At 46.3% G+C, this 7926-nt stretch overlaps 1 long non-coding RNA gene across 1 annotated transcript; it reads left to right on the plus strand.

Moving 5' to 3' along the window:
* Positions 1-364: 364 nt before the first annotated feature.
* Positions 365-7526, plus strand: LOC104274675. Its single transcript, XR_717827.1, has 5 exons — positions 365-396; positions 846-875; positions 1778-1828; positions 5444-5587; positions 6817-7526. It is a non-coding gene; the product is annotated as an uncharacterized LOC104274675 (long non-coding RNA).
* Positions 7527-7926: the final 400 nt, after the last annotated feature.

The raw sequence follows: 7926 nt of genomic DNA on the forward strand, positions 1-7926 counted from the left end.
GGAGACTGGAGGTTTGGGGGGTTCCTCCCCTGCTCCCCTCAGCAGATTGGAGGTTGAGGTGGTTCCTAACCTGCTCCCCTCAGGGGTCTGGAGGTTGTTATCCATTCCCTTCGGGGGGCTGGAGGCTGAAGGCGTTCCTTACCCTCTCCCCTCAGGGGTCTGGAGGTCGAGGGGTTCCTCTCTCACTCCCCTGAGAGGTCTGGACCTTGTTATCCACTTCTGTCAGGGGTCTGGAGGTTTGGGGGTTCCTCCCCTGCTCCCCTCAGGGGTTTGGGGGTTTCCTTACCCGCTCCCCTCAAAGCTCCGGCTGGTGTGAGGCAGCCAAGCGCCGCCTTCTCACCTCAGTCTCTCCCTTTTACCTTGCAGGCTCCAGCTGAAGGCGAGGCAAAGGAGGAGGTAGGAGCTGCTTCCAAGAACTTGCGTTGGTGTCCCGCAGGAATTGGGAGGCACAGGTGTCCGCGGCCCAATGGGGGTGGGGGGCAGGCGCCTCGGTTTGGGGTGCCCAGGCCTGTCACCTGAGATGGGGCGTTGCTGGGCGTCCGTCGGGATGAGGCTGGAGTTCCGTGGGGTCCAACGGGAAACGTGTCCCCTTCAGCCTTGAAGGTGACAGCCGGGTGGCAAGATGGCTTGCCTAAAAATAAAGAAACTTTCCTCACTTGCCACCTCAGTGAGGTAAAAGTGGGGCGGCGCAGAGCAAGGACTGTTGAACAAAGCTGCGCTTTTGGAAGTCGTCACCGCGATGCCTGTAATTACATCCTAAATTGTGTGTGCGGGGCTTCAAGACGTAGTGTACGTGCTGTTGTGGCTTTACTCTGAATTTTAGTGACACACCTTTCTTTACGCAGCCAAAGAGAAGGTCGGCTAGGCTATCAGCTGTGAGTATCCGTATTTACTCTTTCACTGTACCATCACGTGGGATGCCAGGCTCTAGGGGACGCTTACACAGAAACGATTTGTCGGTTTTTTCACCAGTATTGTGAAAGGCATGGTTAGAGTCCTGCAATATTTAAAAGGAAAATTCCCATTCTGTGTTTCCAGTCCTTGAATATCATTACAGCCTTACTTTTAGACATTGCATGTGAGGTACAACATCTGTGTTAGTTAATGTTTGGTCTCCGTGCGTGAATACCTATCCCGAGTCAAGGAATACTGATTGCAAGATGCATCCGTTCTCTGTAGGTCTTTTCCATACAAGTACCTGCTCAGAGCTCTATACATTACCTGCCCTCTCCTTATTCTTGAAGCTTGCCCATTGATTTTGCGGGCCTGATTGTCAGGTAAACTCAGACCTAGAGGGTGTAAATCTCTGTCGTGTGGTAGGGTTCAGCCTAAAGTCACAGCCTTAAACAGGCTCTTGAGTATCTTTTCTACGGATGCTTCGTGCACCCAGCCCTTTTTTAAGGAAATGCCAAGTGGGTAACAGTTGTTATTTAAAAAAGAAAGTCCTTAATTCAGTCCTGTATTCAGATGTAGAGTTATGTCCAAATGTTAATACCTTTCATTTTTGACACACGCCTGCCTTCACAGCAGGCAGTAACACCCAGACACACTTAGTTTTTCTGTCAGCATCTGTACCGTAACCGCTGTAATATATGTGAGGAATTATGGGTTTGGATAATGAAACGCACTCATCTGACTCTGTGTTTACTCCTTGACACCACAGAATGAAGCAGACATCTCTAAACTCTTTCTCGTTCAGTTTTCAGAAGTTACCAGCACTTTGCTAAAACATTTATAGCGCTCATCTGACTCTTTTTCTTATGTCTGTTTTGTACAGAAACCTGCTCCGCCTAAACCGGAGCCAAAGCCCAAAAAGGCAGCACCTAAGGTAAGAGTTCAGGATCTCTTGAAGTTATACTTTCCTTTCTCAAAGGGTTTATAGGGGGGGAAAAAGCATCCCTGACTAACCATTTCGGTTTTCCATAATTTTCTTTAAAGGTTTCAGGTTGCATGATGTGAGTTAAAAGATGTAAAGATGGTTTTATCCAATTCCTAGTGAGGGAATGTGGAAAACTGAACAGATTTTATTCGCATCGTGTGCGGTGAGACTTTACTGCTTGCCTTGCAAGGCTATCCCAGAGTTTCGTATAATTGGTGGGAAAATGATGCTTTGAATAGAGATCAGAGACTCAATTAGAGAAGGCATTGAAAATCATGCTTCTAATGACCGTTTCTTACCATGTTTTCATTCAAAGGCACTCTTTTCAGTTAGTTATCAGTTTATCAAATTTCAGCCACTCAAGATAAAGTCCTACATACCCATTTCCTTAAGCTGGATATTTTTGGAAATGCCAGTGGTGTATCTGACAGTATAATTAAAAAAGAAACTATTTAAAGTTCCTTTTTGCTTTGGAGCAACAGTTTGAAGTTTAAAAGGGGACAGTTCTGCAATCCACAAGGTATTCCTTTATACCTCTTTCCTGTCACCAGCTTTCCCAGTGGTGGCAGTTTGCAGGGCTTTTTTTGTTGATCCATCTCTAAATACTTCGATTGCATTAGGATTTTGCAGCTGGGAAAAAAAAAAACAACAAACAACAGAACTTTAGTGTTACTTGTAACCTGTTGCCATGATAAATTTTCCGTAGTGGCTTCGGATGGCCTTACGGGCAAAGCGCAGATGTGGGAGATGCTTCATTTGCAGGAGGGGGTGACAGAGGGGGAATTGGGAGCAGTTTTCTCTCCCTTCAAAAGGCTTGCGATTGGCACAGCACACCTCCAGGTGATGGGAACTATCCTGCCTCCAGCTCCTGCTGTACGGAGCAGCGGGGTTGTCACGAGCAACGGACAAGAAGGAGAACCCCGCTTGTCTTTTTGGGGACCCACCGTCTCGGCTCTGTCGTCGCAGTGGTGTGCAGAGCAAGTTTTTCACACGTGCGTCTGGGTCGTGCGGCTGGATTTCCATATACCATTCCGGAGCGGCAGGGGAACCCAGGAACCCTGCTGCTCCGCATTCCTGTGGTGCGAGCGGCTGGCACCCCGCGGCTTGCATCTCCTGCTGGTGGCCGGTCCCCTGGGAAGCAGAGAGCCGACCGCTGGTGGTTGTGCTTCCATCCCAAGTGGCAGAGAGCTGGCTGGAGGATCGAAAAGTCCTGGGCTGAGCCTCTGCTGATGGCCCGTGGAGAGGTCAGTGCAGTTGCACAAGCTGCACGTTGTTGGCGTTTCTTATTTTTTCAAGTTTGCTTGTTTTTATGGAGACATCTCGGGGCTTATACGCAAAAGCTGCGTTAACCAAATCCTACAAGTTGTGAAAATGAGCTTTGAAAAGTTAAGGACTGTCAAAACTTAGTCTGGTCTCTTATTGCCCAAGCCATACGGTGCGCTCTCCCTCTGGGATCATACATGGTTTAGTTCTGCTGCTGCCTTGGTCTTTAACCCACACGTTACCTCCCAGTCGGACTGGGAAAACGTTGGACCTCTTGCTTCTAAGGTGCTGGTTTGAAGCCAGGATACTCGAGCTGCGTTTTTGGCTCTCTAGAGTTTCTGATACTGGATCAGCATCTGTACAAAGGTGAATGTAATAAGGATTGTGGAGGCATCTTTAATTCTTGTTTCCCCCAAATGCTTAACTTTACAACCTTCATGTTCTGCAAATGTTTTTGTGTGTGTGTCAGAGTACGTTTCACCTTTTCAGCTTTGCCACCTTGAAAAACACAGAGCTGGGAAAAAAATTTGATCACCTCATAAAACACGTGACCTTGTTACTGAATTGATGTTGCCGTCTGTATCGAAAAATTATTCAGGAAAATTGACACAATGGTGTTAGCTCAGAACAAACTGAGAGGGTGGAAGAAGCTCGGAAATTGAAAAATAACTTTGCCCTCTTGGGTATTTTTCTTTCCTGGACTCCCTCGGTTGTGGCCGGGGGCTTGACCCCTTACAGAGTAGCCATTAGCTTTTCCCCAGAAGCCACGGAACTTGCAGGACAGAGCAGAGATCCCGGGATCCTCCCTCAGAGCCGTGCACTGCGAGACGCTCGCTCTTTGGTCAGTCCAGCCATGGAAGCCAGTTTCTGTGGATTCTCTTGAGGTGCTTTCTTAAGTGAGAGGCTTTACCAGCAAGGAGGGGGCTGCAGAGAATGACAGTTTTAGCTCTGTCGGTCTTTTTTTGACGAGGTAAGGGAAAAGCTACCCTTCTTCAAACAACCCCAAGTATTTAAAAATCCTTTCTGGCTGCTATGGGAAGAGCAAGAGACTAACAGGCCTGGGCTTGTGAGTTTGGAGCGTCCTGGTGCTGCTGCAGGAACCCTTCCCCGTGGACTTCCATGGGCTGCAGAGGTCTGGTGAGGTTTGTTCAAGTGACACAGAGCAAACCCGTACCCTGGCAGTAGTCTTGCCGTCTAAATCTTCCTGCCAAACAGCACCAGCGTACTTGGGCGCTAATGTTACTGTCATATTTGCTACCTTGAACTTTCTGCGTTACGACAGGAGTCGGTGTTCCTTGTGGTCAATTTTTTATCATCAGTATTGCTGAAAAATCAGGTGACTTTGCCCCGTGCACTCTGAGTTTACCCTTAGCGAGCAGCTCGTTTTTAATGAGAGGTTTGGACACTAAAAAGCAAGGTGTTGAAATAAGAAAGTACACGTTTTAGAACTTCTAGTTACCGAGACAACTCCGCCTTCCGAGTAGATACATCTTAGTTAATTATCTGTTTATTTTTGCTTTACCTGTGAGTAGTAATTCTGCAGGTATTTATGGTTCCATTGTTGAAACCAGGTTAATCAAGCGAGGAACTAAGCTCGTTTGCTTCATGTGGTTCCTTATTGGCAGCAAGAGGCAGATCCCCGGACGTGAAACGAATGAGAGTCACGCTCGTTACTGTGCTGGGGCCGGGATCTGACCTCGCCATATAGAAAACTGTTACTGCAGAAGTTGTAGCATCGAGTTTTGTTTAGATTTTTGCCTGGTCCGTGTAGAAGATACGCAAAGTTCTGGTCGTTGCTGAAGCGATGCTGTTGGGCCTCCAACTTGTCTGTCCCACAAATGGTTTATTATCATAAGGAATATTTCTGGCAGGGAAGGGCCAAGGTCCTTTGACTACGGCTTTGTTGCACTTTTCTCAATAGGCATTAATAGCACATCTGAAGTATTCTGGTATTTCCACTAGTTGTACATGTTCTTTTTGTTCTGTGGTATGCCTTTCAGCAGCACAGCAGAAACACGGGCCAGTTCGACATTTCTGAGCTAATTTAATTGAATGCCTATTTAAAATAGGAATTCTTTTAACCCCGGCCGTGGCTGCTTTTATATTAAGCACTTCCCAGTAGCACATTCAGGACGGAATAGAGGGAAAGTGCTTCTCCTTGGAAACTTTCCTCTCTGTCAATAGGAAGTTTGGTGCATCCAAGCAGGTTGCGGGGCTGGTTTCAGAGTTGAGAACACACATGTGCGGACATACGAGGTGGAAATGAAGTGTTTAACGTCCCGCGGTCTGTTTTCTTAACAGAAAGAGAAGGCAGCAAATGATAAAAAGGAGGACAAAAAGGCAGCAACAAAAGGGAAGAAAGGAGCCAAAGGCAAAGACGAAACTAAACAAGAGGATGCTAAAGAAGAAAACCACTCTGAAAACGGAGATACCAAAACTAATGAGGTACTTTAGGTGCAGTAAAGATGGGAATAAGCACAGATGTATGGGTGATACATCTGCAGGAGCTCACGCTCGGGCCTCCTTGTCGGAAGGCGGCGTGTTTCGCTGCCGCCCTGTAAGGACATACCAGCAGGGCAGCTCCCAGGGAGAGCCCGAAAGAATAGCGTTCTCCTTCCAGCTCCTTCTGCCCTGCGACAGAGCCCTTCCGCAGGGGGTCTGTGCTCTCGTAGTGCCCCTCGCCGGGCTGGCCCGAGAGCAATGCAGAATATTTGGGGAACAATAGAGCTGGCTAAGATCGCTCTCCAGCCTTGAGCTGACTTTGCATATCCTCCCTGGACTGCTGGATTGCCTCTTCTGCTCAGCACGGGTTGGTACTGTGCCACAAATCTGGTTTTAAGTTTTACGCAATTCTTTAAAACAATTCCTCCGCCTCAGAACGGGTCAACAAGAGATCTGCAAAATAAACTCGGCCTGGTCCCTTGATCTGCAAAGCCTCTCTCTTACAGGTTCTTACCGTATCAGCTACTTACCTAAGAGCTGCCTTTTCCTAGCAGATTTCTTGCTGGTAGTAAAAGTGCAACGTTTGCCACAGGCTCCCTTTTTTCCCCACGTGGGCACAGACGAGGCTGTTGTGTTCTCTGTCGCTTTCGATTTTCGGTGATCTCTCTCGGCGTGTCGAGTACCGTTATCCAGTTAACGAGTTGCTTATTCATTCATTTTTAAAACTAATCCAGGAGCTTCTTTGCTAAAAATTAATATGGGGCTGATGTACTTCAGAGGACCTTTGGTAGGAGCTTTGCACTTTTGGTGCGTTGACTTCAAAAGTAATAGCGGGCGTTTGGATAGAAAACAGGTGAGATTTTTCCCTGGAGTTTGGCCAGGAGACAAGAATGGTGGTTTTACGTGTAATTCCTACACGTCCCTGTGACTTACGGAGACAAGGACCTAAACTTTCCCTGGCACGTGACTGACCCTAATCTCAAATATATTCTAAGCCTCTGCCTCTTTGAGGCACCCAACATTCCAAGCTAAGCTCGATCATCAGTTAAAATTTTGAATTTTTAGAATTAGCAGCCGACGTGTCGTTGCGTTGATATTTCCTGTGGTCGCTGTCTGCCCCAAGTGTTGTCCGTGTCTGTGCTAACAAACTAAGTCTCTCTTTGATGCTTGTTAGAACGGAATCCGATCAGCATTACGAATAATATTTCTATTCTTCCCAAACACTTTTATAGGCACCAGCTGCTGAAGCATCTGATGATAAGGAAGCCAAGTCCGAGTAATGTTAACCCTGCCCTATATCTCCATCATTTGGTATCCGTACCTCCATGCTGTATTGTTAACAGAGAGGAATATTTTTATCAACTATTTTATAAATGCAGGTTTTTTTAGCATGAATTTAATTATGGAACATCTTCATCTCGGTTACTTGGGAATTAAATCCCTAACAAACAAAAGAAAACAACAAAAAAAAAGATCATTGTTTTTAAATTTTGTGATTGTAATAGTTTGTATGGTACATGGAAAGAATAAGTGGTGGTAGCTTTTGACTTCTGTCAGTGTGTCCCTTTTTTGTGTAAGTCATGCTTACAGACTTCAGATTTTAATTTTTTTCCCTTGTATGTGTTGTATGGTTTCTTAAAGTGGGGAGGTCTCAAAACAAATAACCGTGTTAAACATTCCAGTGGTTCTGTGGGTTGCTTTTATAAAGAAGGTGAGCTATTTTCATGAAAAAAAAAAAAAAAAAACCTAAGAGCTGGAAATCTGTTGTTTCCCAAATGTAATTTTATTTTGTCAGTTTTGAAAAAATAAATAAATAAAAAAAAGTGTAACCACGTTTTTAAATGAAATACAAACATTTCTTTTAAAAGGGCAGGTCGGTTGTATGTACCCACTGTTAGGAATTTTGCTGGATTTATCTTAATAAAAAAGACTCCTCAAAAGCTGATTTGTGGTTTGTTGCTTGTGCTGCCAACGCCCTGCTGGAAAAGCTGCGCAATTCCACGCGAGTCGCGGTGACGCAGGGCTCCGGCCTGAGGGAACCTGTGCAGCTAAAGAGCTTCGGGACCAGGCCTTGAGCCCCTCTCTTGTGGAAAAAAAAAGCAAACGCTTTCTGGTCCAGCCTCGCAGCAGCCAAAACGGGCGATTTCAGAGGAAACATGTCGGCTGGGAGCTCCACACGAAGGCTGACCTTGTGTGATTTACTCGGGGAAAGGCGGGTGTTGGGTGTTATCGATGAGTTTTTTAAGTTCTGCAGGGTATGGGCTGGTTTTCTTTGATGTGCCTAATAATGGACGATGACTTAGAGAGAGTGCAGAAGCCCAGAGGCTTCGCAGGGCTGTTGC

Source organism: Apaloderma vittatum, unplaced genomic scaffold, assembly GCF_000703405.1.
Source record: "Apaloderma vittatum isolate BGI_N311 unplaced genomic scaffold, ASM70340v1 scaffold3675, whole genome shotgun sequence".
NCBI classification, from domain to species: Eukaryota; Metazoa; Chordata; class Aves; order Trogoniformes; family Trogonidae; genus Apaloderma; species Apaloderma vittatum.